Consider the following 21,712-nt stretch of genomic DNA (forward strand, 5'->3'; position numbering starts at 1 on the left):
CGGCATATACATGTTTCTACTGCTAGAGCTCCTGTTCCTCTTATAGAATATTAGCCTAAAAATTATTTTGGAGCTTCTGTTGCTCTTATAAAATATTAGCCTAAAAGTATTGCAGAGCTCCTGTTCCTCTTATAGAATATTAGCCTAAAAGTATTGCAGAGCTCCTGTTCCTCTTATAGAATATTAGCCTAAAAGTATTGCAGAGCTCCTGTTCCTCTTATAGAATATTAGCCTAAAAGTATTGTGGAGCTCCTGCACCTGAATATAAAGAGTACCGGCACCCAACATTAGTATTGGCACCTATTTCAGTCCAAGTCAAGCACAGCAGATAGTCAAGATTTCACTTGGAGCTTATTCAACAGAGCCATTATGCTAAGAAGGAAACTAAGTGGATTGTGCTAAATATATGCTGAGTGTGACAAACCACTAACACGCATTTCTTAAATAAATCTTTGTTATCAAAAGAGAATTTGAGCACTGGATAATTTAACGCTGCAATAATGCATAGGCACATCCCACTTAGTATTTTGGCACCTTTCCATAATCATGCTGGCAGTATAATGTTGAACAAATCAGACTTGAAGTACTGGAACTATGGTCCATAAAATACATTGTAAAGAGTATTTGTTATCTACTATATAACAATGACGTGCCTATAAAGTTTTATTCTCCCTGCAAGGACAATGATGAAGTTGGAATTGTGTCTATTGATTTCCAGATTGAGTCATAGGTGGATCTACGACTGACAAACTTCTGAAAAATCTTTCTGATTAGGGCATTTATATAGGCCTAGTTACTTACTGTATAAACATTTGTAAAGGCAGATTTTTAAAACTACATTATTTGAGGCTATTTGATATTCTCCGGTTAACTTTAGGCGAGCTAGACCTCTACATACTAATTTCTAGCGTATTTAATTACACCTAACTCAACTTTCATGGAAAGTAGGCTATGCCTATTGCATAGTCTCTGTAGGCAGACACGTTGCCTCCCAGGCTCCCACATGCCCTAGGTCTTGGATTGAGAATACCTATTGCATGCAAGAGATACCAGTTCACTGAGATGTTCATTCCACAGAGATGTATAGAGGACTCTAGAGCCCAAAAGCCTGTTTAAAAATGGGCAGCGCCATTCAGGACTTAGTAGTCAACTGGGTGGGACTTCCTATGGGTAAAGGAAGGATCACATAATTCCATCCAGGTCCTCAGGAGGGATCAGCCAAATAATTATACTGGTGAGCAAACATTCCATAACTGCAGGTGGCAGTAAATTGCCAACCTTGACTTTATACCCGTTCAAATAACACACTCCAGGTGGCAGTATGCACCCTTTCAGTTTGTTTACCGACTCATAGGAGTAGCCCTTACTCTCACAGACGCCATAATGGGGCAGATACAACGTTGCAATCTCAATACATCTATATGGTTCATTCTCACAGAGGTTTTGTCTATTCCTAAACTGCCACCTAGTGACCGTAATGCTGAATCAAGCTTATAGGCAGAAGAGGGACGTGACTTGCTGTAATAAAGATGGGGTGGTAAATTGTTGTTGTACTGTATAATGGAAATGTTCACCTTACGTGTGAATTGATGATATGCTGACATTTTCTAATGTTTTGTTTTTATGTAGTCATTGACATACTTTTCTGTAAAAGTTAGGCGGAACCTTCAGTCTCCATCAGTACACTGTTTCTGATGGGAAGGGATTATTTGTTGCACTCTGCGTGCGCATTTGTTATTCAACCGGCTACAACAAGAGTAGGTAACATCCTTATCTTGAAATTGCCATATTAAAGTTGCTTTATCTTTCATAATGTCGGATGCCTTGCTTCGATGGTGTGTGGACCAGTTGCACCACAACTTTGGCTTGGAGGCCAGTGAAGACATAGTCCAGTAAGTAGCTAACCTTAACTAAATGTTGATTTAAAATAGTGAGCTAGCCATTGCTAGATGTCTGTCTTTTGACAGTTGCCTCTCTCTTGTAAAAGTTAATACAATTGTCAACGACGTCATTATTACTATTAGGTCTGTGAACTTGTCAATCTTCCCAGTTCATTCAGCTAGCTCGATGTGCAGCCATTTGCACTTGCCTGCCAGCTAGCTAGCTTTTTCAGGTGGCCATATCTTAATGTCACGTCATCAAAATCATGGTCTACTAAGCCAAAGCGTAGACTGACGGACTGACTGACTGACTATGAGATGGACATAAATCAAGGTTGACCAAAGTAGGCCTAGCTGTCATAGGTCAACATTTCAACAATGAACTCTACTATCTAGGCTAGCTATAAATGCTTATCAATGCCATTGACATTCTTCTCACTCTCTACAGGTATATTCTGTCCATCGACAATGCGGACGAGATTGCAGAGTATGTTGGGGACCTCCTTCAGGGCACTGACGGAAGGAAGAAGCAGTTTATAGATGAACTCCTTGACAGATGGCAGCGGTCTCAGACACTGACTCCTGACAGCGCTGGGCTGTTCCCCATGAGCTCTCTGTCGGGAACAGGTAGGGAGGCCTTCTTCAACTGCCATATTGACACTGACCTCTTGTCTCATTGACACTGACCTCTTGTCTCATTGACACTGACCTCTTGTCTCATTGACACTGACCTCTTGTCTCATTGTCATTGACCTCTTGTCTCATTGACACTGACCTCTTGTCTCATTGACACTGACCTCTTGTCTCATTGACACTGACCTCTTGTCTCATTGACACTGACCTCTTGTCTCATTGACACTGACCTCTTGTCTCATTGTCATTGACCTCTTGTCTCATTGACACTGACCTCTTGTCTCATTGACACTGACCTCTTGTCTCAATGACACTGACCTGTTGTCTCATTGACACTGACCTGTTACCATATTGTTTAATATGTTTATTTTTTCAGTTGTAATATATTTTATAAGTCATTTTTTTGTCAGGCTATATGGTTCCTAATACAGTATGCCAACTGTACGATGCGAAGAGTGAGACTCAAGACTGTTGTGATGTCCATCCTGTCCTTGATAAGTGACTATCCAAACACAGTAACAATTACATGCATGAGAGGGAATGCTAACCAGTCGTATGCTTCTCTAGATGCTCCAGACATGTCCAAGGACTCCCAGAAGAAATCCAAGCGCAAAGGCAGGAACAAGCAAGAGGTGATGGCTGTTAGTCAAGCAGTGCCTGAGCCTGAGGTGGTGAAAACTCCCATCGACCTGATGAAGGCCCAGGAGAGCGGCAGCTCCTCGTCACAGAAGAAGAAGAAGAATACGTTTGTGAGCCTCTACAATAAAGAGGGCCAGGACAAGCTGGCTATCCTGCTGCCCGGGCGTCATTCCTGCGAATGTCTGGCCCAGAAGCACAACCTCATCAACAACTGCATGATCTGGACGCATTGTGTGTGAGCAGGAGGGATCAGGGCCCTGCATCTTCTGTGGCACCCTGGTGAGAAAACGACCATTCTGAGTTTGAAATTACCTGACCTCTAACTTTATGCTTGTTGTATGTTTCCCCAGTAAGTTCTTTCAAATTCAATTTGGCCTCTCAGAAGTATTTTCCCCCTGGTTTCTCGTATTCTTCTATGAATTCACCAGGTATGCACCAAAGAGGAGCAAGAGATTCTGCAACGAGACTCCAACAAAAAGTCAGAAACTGCGCAAGAAACTCATGGGTGAGACAAGGCAACAGTAGTATCTATCTACGTAGCGTAGTAGAGAGTTGTTGAATTATATAGTAATGTCTGTGTGCCCGGTGTGTCTGTCTCACAGAGGGGCATCGGAGAGGGACTATCTTCCACACCAAGAGGCTAAGATGAAGGCAGGGTTAGAAAAGGCCCTTCAACATAAAGACAAACTGCTGGAATACGACAAGAACAGGTTGGGATGTAGTGTGCATATAGTATTTAATGTGGTTTCACTCTTTCTCTGTTTAAAGACACATTCTTTATACTTTCTTCCTGATGCATTTGGAGGCTATGTCATTATATTTGGAGGCTATGTCATTATATATGGAGGTTATGTCATTATATATGGAGGTTATGTCATTATATTTGGAGGCTATGTCATTATTTTTGGAGGCTATGCCATTATATTTGGACGCTATGTCATTATATTTGGACGCTATGTCATTATATATGGAGGCTATGTCATTATATTTGGAGGCTATGTCATTATATTTGGAGGCTATGTCATTATATTTGGAGGCTATGTCATTATATTTGGAGGCTATGTCATTATATTTGGAGGCTATGTCATTATATTTGGAGGTTATGTCATTATATTTGGAGGCTATGTCATTATATTTGGAGGCTATGTCATTATATTTGGAGGCTATGTCATTATATTTGGAGGTTATGTCATTATATTTGGAGGCTATGTCATTATATTTGGAGGCTATGTCATTATATTTGGAGGCTATGTCATTATATTTGGAGGCTATGTCATTATATGCCGCTGACAGGAGTGACATTACCTTCTTCATAACTTTCCCCCCACGTTTACATCGACAGTACGCGGCGAACGCAGGTCCTGGATGACGAGTCCGACTACTTTGCCACCGACTCCAACCAGTGGCTGTTGCCTAGCGAGCGCGAGCACCTGAGAAAGAAGGAGGAGGAGCTACGGGAGCTTCGCCACGCCTCCAGGAAGGACAGGAAGATCACGCTGGACTTCGCAGGCCGACAGGTGCTTGACGAGGGAGAGAGTAACAGTCATTACTACAAGAAGTGAGTGAATGACTTGAGAACATGTCAATGGACATTACAGGAGGTTGGTTGGTGGCACCTTAATTGGGGAGGATGGGCTCGTGGTAATGGCTGGAGCACAATAGGCTGAATGGGATCAAAGACATGGTTTCTATATGTTTTAATGACATTCCATTCACTCCGTTCCAGCCATTATTGTGAGCCGGGTTACATAAACAAAAGGAGGTTTTTAATACACCCTTCAGACTTTCACAACACAGTGGTAAACTTCATTTCTCCTGCTAATGTATCTACACTGTTACAGCTAGATGGGTTAAAGTGTGTATAGTTTGAAACAAGGCACCTAAAAAAACTTTATTACCACACTCCTTGGTGTTTTTTAGGTTTGACGAGACGGTCAAGGCCCTCAACACAGGCACCAAGGTGAAGTCTCCACAACGCCCTGAGGGACCAGCGGGACGGCAGCACCTGCGAGAGCTGGTCAACCCCAACATAGTACAGGCTGCACCAAAGGTAGGACACACACAGTATTTGCTCATAATGTTGTGGCGTGTGTATTTACCTTGGTAAATCCCTCTACAGCTGCAAACATTTTGTCATCATAATTCTGTGAATCTCTACTCATATCCTTCTCTCCATGTATCTCCAGTGGGTGGACGTGGGCAGTGGCCCTCGGAGATCCCAGGATAAAGGTGTTGTCGGTACGGAGGGGGACGGCGCTGCATGCCCAGAGCGCTCCAGACTCCGGCTGCAGGACAAAGAGCTGCAGGAGATGGCCGACGGGGGCTGGTGCCTCAGCATGCACCAACCATGGGCCTCGCTACTGGTCAAAGGAATAAAGAGGTACAGAAAACTCTAATAATGGGCCTCGCTGTTGGTCAACAACATCCCTACTGACCAGGCTATTTGTCAAAAACATCCCTACTGGCCATGCCATTGGTAAAAAAACATCCCTACTGGTCATCAGGAAGTACATAACACACTCTAACAATAGGCCCTGCAAAGGCATTGAGTAGGAACAAAACACACAACAACAATGGGCTATGTTATTGGTCAAAAGCATCACTATTGGCCTTGTTATTGGTCAAAGGCACCAAAAAGGCAGCCTTTTTGACTAGACATTAAAAAGAAGAAGGGGTAAAACTGATGTATGTGGTCCTCTGTATCTCAGTTAGTAGAACATGGTCCTCTATCTCAGTTAGTAGAACATGGTCCTCTGTATCTCAGTTAGTAGAACATGGTCCTCTGTATCTCAGTTAGTAGAACATGGTCCTCTGTAACTCAGTTAGTAGAACATGGTCCTCTGTATCTCAGTTAGTAGAACATGGTCCTCTGTATCTCAGTTAGTAGAACATGGTCCTCTGTATCTCAGTTAGTAGAACATGGTCCTCTGTATCTCAGTTAGTAGAACATGGTCCTCTGTAACTCAGTTAGTAGAACATGGTCCTCTGTAGCTCAGTTAGTAGAACATGGTCCTCTGTAGCTCAGTTAGTAGAACATGGTCCTCTGTAGCTCAGTTAGTAGAACATGGTCCTCTGTAGCTCAGTTGGTAGAACATGGTCCTCTGTATCTCAGTTAGTAGAACATGGTCCTCTGTATCTCAGTTAGTAGAACATGGTCCTCTGTATCTCAGTTAGTAGAACATGGTCCTCTGTATCTCAGTTAGTAGAACATGGTCCTCTGTAACTCAGTTAGTAGAACATGGTCCTCTGTATCTCAGTTAGTAGAACATGGTCCTCTGTATCTCAGTTAGTAGAACATGGTCCTCTGTAACTCAGTTAGTAGAACATGGTCCTCTGTATCTCAGTTAGTAGAACATGGTCCTCTGTATCTCAGTTAGTAGAACATGGTCCTCTGTAACTCAGTTAGTAGAACATGGCGAATGCAATGCCAGGATAGTGGGTTTGATTCCCGGGAACACCCGTACGTAAAAATGCATGCACGTGTGACTGTAAGTCACTTTGGATAAAAGCGTCTTCTAAATGGCATATTAATATTGTATGATACTATGTGTGTCCAGGGTGGAGGGGCGGAGCTGGTACACGTCCCACCGGGGTCTTCTGTGGATAGCAGCTGCAGCCAAGAGGCCCACCCCTGAAGAGGTCACTCAGGTGGAGAACATGTTCCTTCAGATCTACAAGAGAGGTACACACATGGTTACACACACACACACACACACACAGGCTACCACTTTCTATCTCCCACTTTCTCTTTATCCCCTCCCCCCCACACACACACTGCAATGAATAACAGATTATTAGGATGCATATAAACATACTGTTGACTCTCACCGACCACCCTCTTCTCCCCCAGATCCTACGTTTCCTAAAGACTACCCCACCGGCTGCCTGCTGGGTTGTGTCAACATGACTGACTGTCTGTCTCAGGAGCAATACAAGGAGCAGGTTAGTGTGACCGCGTACCTGCCTACACACACGCTTCTGGACACTGGGACACGTACGTACATGCTAGGACACACCTAGCACTTAGCTCTCTCTGAAGGCTATGTGATGCTCTCTTGGTTAGTGTAGGAACCACAGACACTTAAGACAGGACACACTCTCAGTCTGGCTGGCGTGACACACCAAACACGTCTCAAGTCTTTTCCCCACCCTCTCAGCCAAGAAAACACTCCAAGGGACAAACCGAGAGTCTGGAAAAATTTATGGAATTTTAAACCGTCTGCTCCCGGAATATTGTTTTTGACTGCCGAGTGGCTCTTGTTCCAAGTTGTGGTCATTCTGATTCAACTAGTCCATAAAACACGTGTTCAACGGCTGGGCGTCCCAGAGAGAAACCGATCGGCAGAAGGTGTAAAGTAACTCATTACAACTACTCTTGCTAGTGTCATTTAGTAGCTTTTCAGAGTACTTGTACTTTTTGTTGTTGTTGTAATTTGACTGGTATTTCCCAGAGAGGCACAGATTGGTGACCTAGGCTAGGGTGGAATCAACTCTACTACAGTGACATAATTGGCTTTCCCCTTTTCCTCACCAATGATATACAACTCCTCACCAGCAGAGGGCGCACTGCACCACTTCAGCATCAACCCACAGCCAGCCATTTTACACAGATTGGAGGCTACAGCACAATCACCATAAAGCCAACCACTGCTGGACCACAACACAATTCACCCCATATTACTCTCCATCTCTGCCCTCTAAAACACAAATGTGATCAACCAAACCCACATGGTATTAAGTTAACCTACGTTCTCATTACATCTAGAGCAGTTAGTTAGATGAGATGGAGGGAAGCGCTTTATTTCAGGGAGGCAGATTGACTATCATTCCCCTTTGATGTATAATGAATCAATCGGGTGCTCTCCGGGGTCTTTAATCTTTTGCCTTTCATGCTGTTTAAATGTCGAGATGCCTCAATGCCTGTATGGCCCAGTAATGCAGTACCACTCCACCCCAAACGGCTATGACTGAGGCTGCCAACAGCTCTTTGAACATTTTAGTATTTCAAACATGGATTGATTGAAAGCTATGTCTGTTTTGTTTTAACAGTGAGGAATGGGGATCCTTGCTGTTTTGGTTAGGTTAAGGTTTTAACCATGAGGAATGGGGATCCTTGTTGTTTTGGTTAGGTTAAGGTTTTAACCATGAGGAATGAGGATCCTTGTTACATTTTTACATTTACATTTAGGTCATTTAGCAGACGCTCTTATCCAGAGCGACTTACAGGAGCAATTAGGGTTAAGTGCCTTGCTCAAGGACACATCAGCAGATTTTTCACCTAGTCGGCTCGGGGATTAGAACCAGCGACCTTTCGGTCACTGGCACAACGCTCTTAACCACTAAGCTACCTGTCGCCCCTTGTTGTTTTGTGTTGGTTAGGTGAAGGTTTTAACCATGAGGAATGGGGATCCTTGTTGTTTTGGTTAGGTGAAGGTTTTAACCATGAGGAATGGGGATCCTTGTTGTTTTGGTTAGGTTAAGGTTTTAACCATGAGGAATGGGGATCCTTGTTGTTTTGGTTAGGTTAGGTTAAGGTTTATTTAGAATGGTTTGGTGGTGGGGGGTTTCCGTCGGCTCCCCTGTTCCCATGGTTCCTGTGGAGGTTTACCACAGAGGTTTTGAGCTGTTTCTTTTCTATTATGTCAGCCATTATGTTGACCAGCTAAATCATTGTCGTAAAAAAAAACCTGAAGCATTTTCTTTTGTGTACACGGTGTGTGGCTCCAGAGAAAGAGCGTTTGGGTGATTCCTAGAACAGAAAAATACCATGAGTTTTGGTATTTTCACAATGTAATCCATTAAAGGGTCCTTTGTAGGAATGTGAATATCTGTAATATGAGTAATATTTTGATTTCAATAACACATTTCTTACATAAATGTATGAACATTTGAAAATATAAACATGAATATTGAAAATATATATTTTTTAGATTTGGCATTTTTTTATATATATATATATACTGAACAAAAATATAACCGCAACATGTAAAGTGTTGGTCCAATGTTTCTTGAGCAGAAATAAAAAATCTCAGAAATGTTCCATACACACAAAAAGCTTATTTCTCTAAAATGTTTTGCACAATTTTGTTTACATCCCTGTTAGTGAGCATTTCTCCTTTGCCAAGATAATCCATCCACTTTACCGGTGTGGCATATCTAGAAGCTTATTAAACAGCATGCTCATTACACAGGTGCACATTGTGCTGGGGACAATAAAAGGCCACTCTAAAATGTGCAGTTCTGTCACAAAACACAATGCCACAGATGTCTCAAGTTTTGAGAGAGCGTGCAATTGGCATGCTGACTGCAGGAATATCCACCACAGCTGTTGTCAGATAATTTAATGTTCATTTCTCTACCATAAGCCGCCTCCAACATCGTTTTAGAGAATTTGGCAGTACGTCCAACCGGCCTCACAACCTCAGACCACGTTTATGGCGTTGTGTGGTTGAGCGGTTTGCTGATGTCAACATTGTGGACAGCGGTGGGGTTATGGTATGGGCAGGCATAAGCCACGGACAACGAACACAATTCAATTTTAGCAATGGCAATTTGAATGCACAGAGATACCATGACGAGATCCTGAGGCCCATTGCCGTGCCATTCATCTGCCGCCATCACTTCATGTTTCAGCATGATAATGCACGCCACATGTCGCAAGGATCTGTACACAATTCCTGGAAGCTGAAAATGTCCAGGTTCTTCCATGGCCTGCATACTCACCAGACATGTCACGCATTAAGCATGTTTGTGATGTTCTGGATCGACGTGTATGACAGCGTGTTCCAGTTCCCGCCAATATCCAGCAACTTTGCACTGCCATTGAAGAGGAGTGGGACAACATTCCACAGGCCACAATCAACAGCTTGATCAACTCTATGCGAAGGAGATGTGTCACACTGCATGAGGCAAATGGTGGTCAGACCAGACACTGACTGGTTTTCTGATCCACGCCCCTACCTTTTTTAAGGTATCTGTGACCAACAGATGCATGTCTGTATTCCCAATCATGTGAAATCCATAGATTAGGGCCTAATTTATTTATTGCAGTTGACTGATTACCTTATAAAAAGTTTAACTCAGTAAAATCTTTGAAATTGTTATATGTTGCGTTTTATATTTTTGTTCAGTATATATTGTTGAACATAATATATTCTACTACGGGCATGCCAAAGTTTCAGAGTGGGATCTCTGCTACTTTTAGAGTTATGATCCAATTTGTAAGCATTACTAGCAGATTGAATGTGAAAATGCTGGTGATTTGCAGGATGTGCAATGATACAATTAAAAGGAGGGCTGTGATTGGTTACATTGACTACTATGCCAATTTCTCTATAAAATGGCCCATAACTTTAAAACTAGCAGAGATCCCATTCTGGAACTTTGATAAGCCCGTAGAGTATATTATGTTCAACCATATATAGAAAAATGTGGCAAATCAAAAATTATGTATTTTCAATATTCATGTTTGATATTTTTCTCAATTATGCTTTAAGATACAAATGTCATATATGTGAACAATCCTTCCTCCATAGTACTCTTCTATGGATTACATTGTGTGAAAATCCCCCCAAATCATCATCTTTTTTTTAATCTAGTTTTGTGAAGAACCACCCTTCTCTAATTAACCTGCTGTTTGTCTTATTTCCCCGGATGCGATCGTGACAGTGAAAACATCTGTGACTGCATCTCTACCACCCCTGTGCGGGTGAGTTCTGACGTCAGTGTGTGTGGGAGGGGACTAGACAATGGCAACAAATCACTGTCTTTTATTTTTTCACTTTTACAATCGAATTATTCCTTTATTTTTTTATTTTTTTATTTTTTTGTTTCAGTTTAGCTGGAGTGACCTAATAGGTGTCGTACAGGGAAACAGGATAACCTACATCTGGGAAATGCCCTAAACCTTGAGCCCCCGCTAAAGGCTTACTGTGTGACCCTGACTACCAGGACTATATGAATAGGAATCTTTCCCTTTGTTCAGTCTTCTTTCTCTCACCTTCTCAACCTTTTCAGGGCCATAAAATCATGTGTCGGAGGCTGTGTGACCACCCTTTCATCTTTGTGTGTGTGTGCGTGTGTGTGTGTGTGTGTGTGTGTGTGTGTGTGCGTGTGTGTGTGTGCAGAGAGGTACACATAGGGCAGCCATAAATAAAAGCCCCTTTTCAGTGTAGCCTTTCAGGAGAAGGAGAGGGAGGATAAAGTAGAGACGCTACACAGGACTAACGTATAGCCTAAATACTGTATCATCCTACGAGCAGTGTAAATAAATACTAAGGAGTGTGTGGATCGCTCTCCATTACCGTCACACTAGCCATTTAGCCGTAGCAGGCTGTTTTCCCATGTTAGGTAATGGGAGTTAGTGTAACGTCGCAGCGCTGTGGCTAGCCAGCTCCCTAGAACCGCGGTGTATTTGTATTTTGTATTTATTAGGGATCCCCATTGGCAGCAGCTACTCTTCCTGGGGTCCAAACATATTAAAGCACTTACATTACATATAAAACAAAATATAAAACAGGCAGGGGATTTACTGTACTGTATTGTTGGGCTGGGAGTTGCCAGGGACCTCATGATATTATCACCATACTTGCAGTTGAAGTCGGAAGTTTACATACACCTTAGCCAAATACATTTAAACTCAGTTTTTCACAATTCCTGACATTTAATCCTAGTAAAAATTCCCTGTTTTAGGTCAGTTAGGATCACCACTTTATTTTAAGAACGTGAAATGTCAGAATAATAGTAGAGAGAAGGATTTATTTCAGCTTTTATTTCTTTCATCACATTCCCAGTGGGTCAGAAGTTTACATACACTCAGTTAGTATTTGGTAGCATTGCGTTTAAATTGTTTAACTTGGGTCAAACGTTTCGGGTAGCCCTCCACAAGCTTCCCACAATAAGTTGGGTGAATTTTGGCCCATTCCTCCTGACAGAGCTGGTGTAACTGAGTCAGGTTTGTAGGCCTCCTTGCTCGCACACGCTTTTTCAGTTTTGACCACACATTTTCTATAGGATTGAGGTCAGGGCTTTGTGATGGCCACTCCAATACCTTGACTTTGTTGTCCTTAAGCCATTTTGCCACAACTATGGAAGTATGCTTGGGGTCATTGTCCATTTGGAAGACCCATTTGCGACCAAGCTTTAACTTCCTGACTGATGTCTTGAGATGTTGCTTCAATATATCCACATAATTTTCCTTCCTCATGATGCCATCTATTTTGTGAACTGCACCAGTCCCTCCTGCAGCAAAGCACCCCCACAGCATGATGCTGCCACCCCCCGTGCTTCACGGTTGGGATGGTGTTTTTCGGCTTGCAAGCCACCACATTTTTCCTCCCAACATAACGATGGTCATTATGGCCAAACAGTTCTATTTTTGTTTCATCAGACCAGAGGACATTTCTCCAAAAAGACACAATCTTTGTCCCCATGTGCAGTTGCAAACCGTAGTCTGGCTTTTTTTTATGGCGGTTTTGGAGCAGTGGCTTCTTCCTTGCTGAGCGGCCTTTCAGGTTATGTCGATATAGGACTCATTTTACTGTGGATATAGATACTTTTGTACCTGTTTCCTCTAGCATCTTCACAAGGTCCTTTGCTGTTGTTCTGGGATTGATTTGCACTTTTCGCACCAAAGTGAGGTAGAATAGAGAGAGGAGGGGAGGTGTAGATGGACAGGGGGAGGTGAGAGGAGGTGTAGATGGACAGGGGAGGTGAGAGGAGGAGTGGATGGACAGGGGGAGGTGAGAGGAGGAGTGGATGCACAGGGGGAGGTGAGGAAGTGAGAAGAGGGAAATATGTATGGGATATGTATTTGCATTATGTTTGGGATATGTATTTGCATTATGTATGGGATATGTATTTGCATTAAATATGTATAAAGGCGTTATAAGTCAGTATGGACAGGGTTGTGAGTGAGTTAATGACAAGGTAAGGAATGAAGTACGGGGTGTGTTTATTATTAAGGACAGAGAGCGAGACAGAGAGAGAACAGGAAAAAAGGGAATTTGATTGAGAGAAAGAGAACAGTCGAGTGTGTTTATGAGTGATTGAGGGAAGGAGTAGGTTTCTAGTCACATAATTGCCAGTTATTACCACTGTGCAGCAAGCATTCATGTAGGGCTGTGATGGTCATGGAATTTTGGATGACGGTAATTTGCCACTTTAAAAAAAACGAAGCACATTTTCTCCTCTCCTCCGCTCCTGACTGCATGTGCTGCCTTATAAATAGAATGAATAGAACGGTCATCCCATTCAAGTCAAAGATTGCATAATGGCTGGATTGACGGCCATTGCAAGTTTACCCATAGGAGCAAAGCAGGAACTAAAATATGTGCTGTGATTTGTTGATTCAACTCAACTGACATTTCAAAAATACATTCCATTGCATCAGTTAGCATCATTTGAATGAACATTCTACATTACCATAGAAATTAATTGCATCACAATACCAGGCAGCCTTTGCGAGTGTACCCATTAGTTTACCAGGCAAATTGCCAGGGTTAGAGGTTCCAAGCTCGATAAATTCATTATATTTATATGTGTGCTGCTGCTGCATTGTGGGGGGCGTTGCCTAGGCAACCGAAGACTCATTTGCTTGTTTCAGCAAGGAGCAACAAAGTTTCATCACGCTGTTAAGAGTCCATGTTACGGGCGCTGTTTTGTTTTCATGACACTGCCAGCCAGTCATCATCCATAACCATTAGTTACACGGTCATACATTCATGTAAGCTCGCTAACCTGTACCCCCACACATTGACTCGGTACCGGTACCTCCTGTATATAGCCTCGGTATTGTTCTTTTATTGTTACTTTTTATCATTTTTTTTACCTTAGGTTATTTAGTAAATCTTTTCTTAACTCTTTCTTGAACTGCATTGTCGGTTTAGGGCCTGCGTTGTATTTTGTATTCGGCGCATGTGACAAATACGATTTCATTTGATCAGGCGGCTTGCGAGGCAAGTCATTTGTTTGACTATAACAATCCTTCCCTTTATTAAACTGCAGTGGTTTATTGATCCCGCCCTCCCCCCCTCCCTCCCCTCACCCTCCTCCCTCCCCTCACCCTCCTCAGATCAGCTGAGAGAGACTTTCATATGCACAAAATGCTTATTTCTCTCAAATTTGGTGGACCAATTTGTTTACATCACTTTTAGTGAGCATTTCTCCTTTGCCAAGATAATCCATCCTTCGGACAGGTGTGGCATATCAAAAAGCTGATTAAACAGCATGATCGTTACACAGGTGCACCTTGTGCTGGGGACAATAAAAGTCCTCTCTAAAATGTTTAGTTTTGTCACACAACACAGTGCCACAGATGTTTCAAGTTTTGAGGGAGCGTGCAATTGGCATGCTGACTGCAGGAATGTCCACATGAGCTGTTGCCAGAAAATGAAATGTTAATTTCTCTACCATAAGCCACCTCCAACGTTGTTTTAGAGAATTTGGCAGTACGTCCATCCGGCCTCACAACTGCAGACCACGTGTAGGTTGTAGCTAGATGTTGTATACTACTGTATGTGTCCCCCAGTATATAGACAGAACTAAAGATGGAGAGATGACCGTTGGCTACACTATTTCATCATAGACAGAACTAAAGATGGAGAGATGACCGTTGGCTGCACTATTTCATCATAGACAGAACTAAAGATGGAGAGATGACCGTTGGCTGTGTTGGCTGCACTATTTCATCATAGACAGAACTAAAGATGGAGAGATGACCGTTGGCTGTGTTGGCTGCACTATTTCATCATAGACAGACAGAACTAAAGATGGAGAGATGACCGTTGGCTGTGTTGGCTGCACTATTTCATCATAGACAGAACTAAAGATGGAGAGATGACCGTTGCCTGTGTTGGCTGCACTATTTCATCATAGACAGAACTAAAGATGGAGAGATGACCGTTGGCTGTGTTGGCTACACTATTTCATCATAGACAGAACTAAAGATGGAGAGATGACCGTTGGCTGTGTTGGCTACACTATTTCATCATAGACAGAACTAAAGATGGAGAGATGACCATTGGCTGTGTTGGCTGCACTATTTCATCATAGACAGAACTAAAGATGGAGAGATGACCGTTGGCTGTGTTGGCTACACTATTTCATTCCGCTTAAAAAATATATTCACCCCACAGTTGCTGACAAAGTATTTTTAGAATCACATCAAGTTATTTAGACAAAATAGATGAACATAATGTCCCACATGTTTCTACACGCACTCTGCATACATTCTCTGTCGTGTGTGTTTTCAGATTCACTGCTAATTCATAGCCTAGGACACCCCAAGCCCCATACTGCCCCATACCGCACACCCACAATCTACCCCGCCAAATAGATTGGATCGATCCAAGCGCTTAATAAAAGCCCGATTTTTCACTCCATTCCCTAGTTTAGCCTGCCTTAGCGCTGTGTTAGCGATCGCAGGGCAGGTATTCTAATCTGGCATGGTTAAAGGAGATCTATGCAGAGACAAAGCTAGCTCCTATTTCTCCTTTAGTGGAGCTGAGTGCTCTATTGATTTGTATTGACTGACCATGAGCCGGGTCGTGTACACTTGCAATTTGTGTGTCAGCAGAGGTTCCACAGTGTGTGTGTGTGTAATGTGAGGAAGAAAGAGTGTGTTTGTCTTTATGTAACTAATGCATCATAAGAAGATCTAAGTAGTCAGACATTCATATGTTACAATATGAATAGCTACCTAGTGTGTAATTAGGTAATGGCTTCAAGAATAAAGTCGGCATAACCACAAGTCATGTAGCTTTTATCAGGGGTATTCATTACGTTATATTAGTTGATATGACTTATTATAAGCAGTTAGTTCAAAAATTGGTCTCCATTTGGGATTTTCCTGGCTGTGTTCCTAGAGCTGACCTCCAGAGTGGCTCTGTCTGTGTTCCTATAGCGTTCCTAGAGCTGACCTCCAGAGTGGCTCTGTCTGTGTTCCTATAGCGTTCCTAGAGCTGACCTCCAGAGTGGCTCTGTCTGTGTTCCTATAGCGTTCCTAGAGCTGACCTCCAGAGTGGCTCTGTCTGTGTTCCTATAGCGTTCCTAGAGCTGACCTCCAGAGTGGCTCTGTCTGTGTTCCTATAGCGTTCCTAGAGCTGACCTCCAGAGTGGCTCTGTCTGTGTTCCTATAGCGTTCCTAGAGCTGACCTCCAGAGTGGCTCTGTCTGTGTTCCTATAGCGTTCCTAGAGCTGACCTCCAGAGTGGCTCTGTCTGTGTTCCTATAGCGTTCCTAGAGCTGACCTCCAGAGTGGCTCTGTCTGTGTTCCTATAGCGTTCCTAGAGCTGACCTCCAGAGTGGCTCTGTCTGTGTTCCTATAGCGTTCCTAGAGCTGACCTCCAGAGTGGCTCTGTCTGTGTTCCTATAGCGTTCCTAGAGCTGACCACCAGAGTGGCTCTGTCGGTGTTCCTATAGCGTTCCTAGAGCTGACCTCCAGAGTGGCTCTGTCTGTGTTCCTATAGCGTTCCTAGAGCTGACCTCCAGAGTGGCTCTGTCTGTGTTCCTATAGCGTTCCTAGAGCTGACCTCCAGAGTGGCTCTGTCTGTGTTCCTATAGCGTTCCTAGAGCTGACCTCCAGAGTGGCTCTGTCTGTGTTCCTATAGCGTTCCTAGAGCTGACCTCCAGAGTGGCTCTGTCTGTGTTCCTATAGCTGACCTCCAGAGTGGCTCTGTCTGTGTTCCTATAGCTGACCTCCAGAGTGGCTCTGTCTGTGTTCCTATAGCTGACCTCCAGAGTGGCTCTGTCTGTGTTCCTATAGCTGACCTCCAGAGTTGCTCTGTCTGTGTTCCTATAGCGTTCCTAGAGCTGACCTCCAGAGTGGCTCTGTCTGTGTTCCTATAGCGTTCCTAGAGCTGACCTCCAGAGTGGCTCTGTCTGTGTTCCTATAGCGTTCCTAGAGCTGACCTCCAGAGTGGCTCTGTCTGTGTTCCTATAGCGTTCCTAGAGCTGACCTCCAGAGTGGCTCTGTCTGTGTTCCTATAGCGTTCCTAGAGCTGACCTCCAGAGTGGCTCTGTCTGTGTTCCAATAGCGTTCCTAGAGCTGACCTCAGAGTGGCTCTGTCTGTGTTCCTATAGCGTTCCTAGAGCTGACCTCCAGAGTGGCTCTGTCTGTGTTCCTATAGCGTTCCTAGAGCTGACCTCCAGAGTGGCTCTGTCTGTGTTCCTATAGCGTTCCTAGAGCTGACCTCCAGAGTGGCTCTGTCTGTGTTCCTATAGCGTTCCTAGAGCTGACCTCCAGAGTGGCTCTGTCTGTGTTCCTATAGCGTTCCTAGAGCTGACCTCCAGAGTGGCTCTGTCCGTGTTCCTATAGCGTTCCTAGAGCTGACCTCCAGAGTGGCTCTGTCTGTGTTCCTGATAGCGTTCCTAGAGCTGACCTCCAGAGTGGCTCTGTCTGTGTTCCTATAGCGTTCCTAGAGCTGACCTTCAGAGTGGCTCTGTCTGTGTTCCTATAGCGTTCCTAGAGCTGACCTCCAGAGTGGCTCTGTCTGTGTTCCTATAGCGTTCCTAGAGCTGACCTCCAGAGTGGCTCTGTCTGTGTTCCTATAGCGTTCCTAGAGCTGACCTCCAGAGTGGCTCTGTCCGTGTTCCTATAGCGTTCCTAGAGCTGACCTCCAGAGTGGCTCTGTCCGTGTTCCTATAGCGTTCCTAGAGCTGACCTCCAGAGTGGCTCTGTCTGTGTTCCTATAGCGTTCCTAGAGCTGACCTCCAGAGTGGCTCTGTCTGTGTTCCTATAGCGTTCCTAGAGCTGACCTCCAGAGTGGCTCTCCTCTCCTTGTTAGTGAGGCCGGAAACTCCGACTGATGCCTGCGTTTCCTTGTGCGGTAATGCAATATTTATATGCTGAAAAGCCTTCCTGCCAGACACATACACACAGTGGATATATGGGAGACAGGCTATTTTTTTCCCTCTCTCTGTTTCTGTAATGTTGTGTGAATCTTCAGCAGCCCCGCTGTCTTTCCTGCCTTCTCCTTTATCAACCCCCCCTTCCTCCTCACCAACGGAAAATATAGTTTTTACTGTCGCGGCTGTGAAGGTGGATGTGGTCGTTAAGAATTCAATTTCGCTAGGAACAGGCTTCATTATCATTGCATGTGTGTCTCTGTGTGCGTGGGCGCGAGAGGTACAGGCTTTGAACACTCACCCCAATTTGTAGCCGCGCACACACACACACACACACACACTCCTCCTCTCGGTTTCCCTGCTAGGCAGTTTGCCATGGCAGAGAGAGGTCAGACAGCATGTGATTCTGCAGTGGTGTGTAGAATGCATTCAGCCCCAGTCCCCAGGCTCTGAGTAAATGGTTGCACTACTTACAATTTCACTACTGTTTTCAGAACCACTTCATTACATGCCTTTCAGTTTCAGTGAGGAATGTCAGTTAGTGTTTGGTAATTTGCCCAATTCTGTGTGGTTTTTGTTTGTTAGTGCACTGAACCAGACATAGTAATTGAAGGATCACTGAGGTGTATTTTGCTCACTTTGTCCTTCCTACCTCAGATATCCAAAACAGTCACATCAAATGAGTTTTCTTTGATGTTTTAAAACTCAGTCTTAGAATTCTGAAGACTATTATACACAATCAAAGAGAAGTAATTGAATTCCAAGATAGATTATGGATTTGGATGTTGAACAGGTTCAAATAAACTAATTAGGTACACTGACTGTCAGTACATTTGTTTCCTTTGATTCTGAGTACAGTCGAATTCTGATTGAAGCTGAACTATCACTTTGTCATTCTACTTGACTGGTAACATATTAGAATAATAAAAGCAATTCAGACATTTTGTTTAATCTTACCAAAGTATCATATCTTCAGTTATGTTATTCTATATACCCATCCCTTTAAGTATTTTAGTGCACTGTTTACTCATCAGTTGTTGAAGAAATGTTAGGGGTTGTTTCTAGACTTGGCCTAATGCCTCTGTTAGGAGCTGTTTCTAGACTTGGCCTAATGCCTCTGTTAGGGGCTGTTTCTAGACTTGGCCTAATGCCTCTGTTAGGGGCTGTTTCTAGACTTGGCCTAATGCCTCTGTTAGGGGTTGTTTCTAGACTTGGCCTAATATGTCTGCCAGGGGCTGTTTCTAGACTTGGCCTAATACGTCTGCCAGGGGCTGTTTCTAGACTTGGCCTAATGCCTCTGTTAGGGGCTGTTTCTAGACTTGGCCTAATGCCTCTGTTAGGAGCTGTTTCTAGACTTGGCCTAATGCCTCTGTTAGGGGCTGTTTCTAGACTTGGCCTAATACGTCTGCCAGGGGCTGTTTCTAGACTTTGCCATAGTGTGGCGTAGTTGGCAGGTGTTTGGCCAGGTCTGGACGACGGCCATCTTGCTTGCTGGGACAGTGGAGGAATAGGGTAGGTATGCTTATGTGGAGGTGCTGCCATTGCAGAATGAACTCTGTGTTGGAATGATAAAAAATAGCCGCCATGCCTGGAGCTTTTTGAGCTGGGTTATTGTATTCACTGTGAGGCTGGTCCTGTCACCCAGGCTGGTCCTGTCACCCAGGCTGGTCCTGTCACCCAGGCTGGTCCTTTCACCCAGGCTGGTCCTGTCACCCAGGCTGGTCCTGTCACCCAGGCTGGTCCTGTCACCCAGGCTGGTCCTGTCACCCGGCTGGTCCTGTCACCCAGGCTGGTCCTGTCACCCAGGCTGCTGCTTGTCCCCGTGTCACAGGATCAGGTCCCCAGTCTTACATCTGGCTGACATTTATCTCCTTTGTTTGTGTCAGCGTTCCGTGGGTGCGTCACACCATCATTTCAGCTCAGAGGACAGGGCTAGACAGGCTGTGTGTGTGTACATGACGTGTGTATTTTTTGGCACATGGCGTGTGTGCGCGCACACGTGTCTCTGTGTATATACAATGTCCGTGTGTGTGTGTAATGGAGCAGGAGGCATCACCTTGTCAGGCCTCACCTTGTCAGGCCTCCAGCTAAGCAGCATCACCGCTACAGGAGAGTGAGTGAGTGAGTGAGTGAGTGAGTGAGTGAGTGAGTGAGAGAGAGACTCCTATACCACCTCCACACCGACACAGCTTCTCCTATACCACCTCCACTCCGACACAGCTTCTCCTATACCACCTCCACTCCGACACAGCTTCTCCTATCACCTCCACTCCGACACAGCTTCTCCTATACCACCTCCACTCCGACACAGCTTCTCCTATCACCTCCACTCCGACACAGCTTCTCCTATACCACCTCCACTCCGACACAGCTTCTCCTATCACCTCCACTCCGACACAGCTTCTCCTATACCACCCCCCACTCCGACACAGCTTCTCCTATACCACCTCCACTCCGACACAGCTTCTCCTATCACCTCCACTCCGACACAGCTTCTCCTATCACCTCCACTCCGACACAGCTTCTCCTATACCACCTCTACTCTAACACAGCTTCTCCTATACCACCTCCACTCCGACACAGCTTCTCCTATACCACCTCCACTCCGACACAGCTTCTCCTATACCACCTCCACTCCGACACAGCTTCTCCTATCACCTCCACTCCGACACAGCTTCTCCTATACCACCTCCACTCCGACACAGCTTCTCCTATACCACCTCCACTCCGACACAGCTTCTCCTATACCACCTCCACTCCGACACAGCTTCTCCTATACCACCTCCACTCCGACACAGCTTCTCCTATCACCTCCACTCCGACACAGCTTCTCCTATCACCTCCACTCCGACACAGCTTCTCCTATACCACCTCTACTCTAACACAGCTTCTCCTATACCACCTCCACTCTAACAACAGCCTGTGAGAGGAGCTCTCAGTCAAACCAAGAGGCTCTATGTAACCTGGACACTTAGTATTTATTTTCTCTTTTCCCATAATAATAAAAAACATGACACTCGGTCCATAGAAAATATATTGTAACTTAACAATATTACTAGTGCCATAGTACAATATTATTTTAACTATGGGATACGTGTTCTTGTATTTTCACATGTACAGATTCACATCTTTTATTTTGTGTGTGAGCTGTGAGCAAGCAGCCAGGCCAGAGAGAAAGAGAGAGCCAACCACTTCCCACAGGGCTGAGTGAACACAGATGGGGGACTCTTTTCCAGCCCCCACTATCAAAGCTAACACTCACCTCCGGAGAGAGACGCGTTCGTAAACTCCCCCTCTATCTCCATTTCCCTATTATGAAATCAAAATGCCGCCATGAAACGGTTTGTTAGCTGACTGAAATCCAATCCATTTCACTGACAGTATTGCCACTAAAAGAGCTGGATTTGTGGTGGGGATAAAGGGAGATTGTGGAGGGAAAATAACAAGGTTTAATGCTTAAGATTCCCTGGAGTTCTTTTGAAGTCTGGTTTTGAAAGCAGACATGGTAGTTGTCCCTGGGGGAGAGTGTGTGTGTGTGTGTGTGTGTGAGAGAGAGAGAGAGAGAGAGAAGTAGGGTAAAGCCGTGTGCTAGGTGAAGAGGTTGTCTAATGCAATGCAGATGTACGATAGTATCCCCACTAACCCAGATGTAGGTGCAATGATTCCTTGATTTTACGCTGTATTATCTCTTACACTGTAGGTCGATATTTCCTCTAG

General features: G+C 44.4%; 1 pseudogene; it reads left to right on the top strand.

Annotated features, from left to right (window-relative positions):
• The first annotated feature begins 1,742 nt into the window (after nt 1-1,742).
• On the top strand, nt 1,743-10,860 carry LOC123485954 (annotated as a pseudogene).
• The last annotated feature ends 10,852 nt before the right edge of the window (nt 10,861-21,712 follow it).

The sequence above is a fragment of the Coregonus clupeaformis genome, unplaced genomic scaffold (assembly GCF_020615455.1).
Source record: "Coregonus clupeaformis isolate EN_2021a unplaced genomic scaffold, ASM2061545v1 scaf0909, whole genome shotgun sequence".
In the NCBI taxonomy this organism is placed as follows: domain Eukaryota; kingdom Metazoa; phylum Chordata; class Actinopteri; order Salmoniformes; family Salmonidae; genus Coregonus; species Coregonus clupeaformis.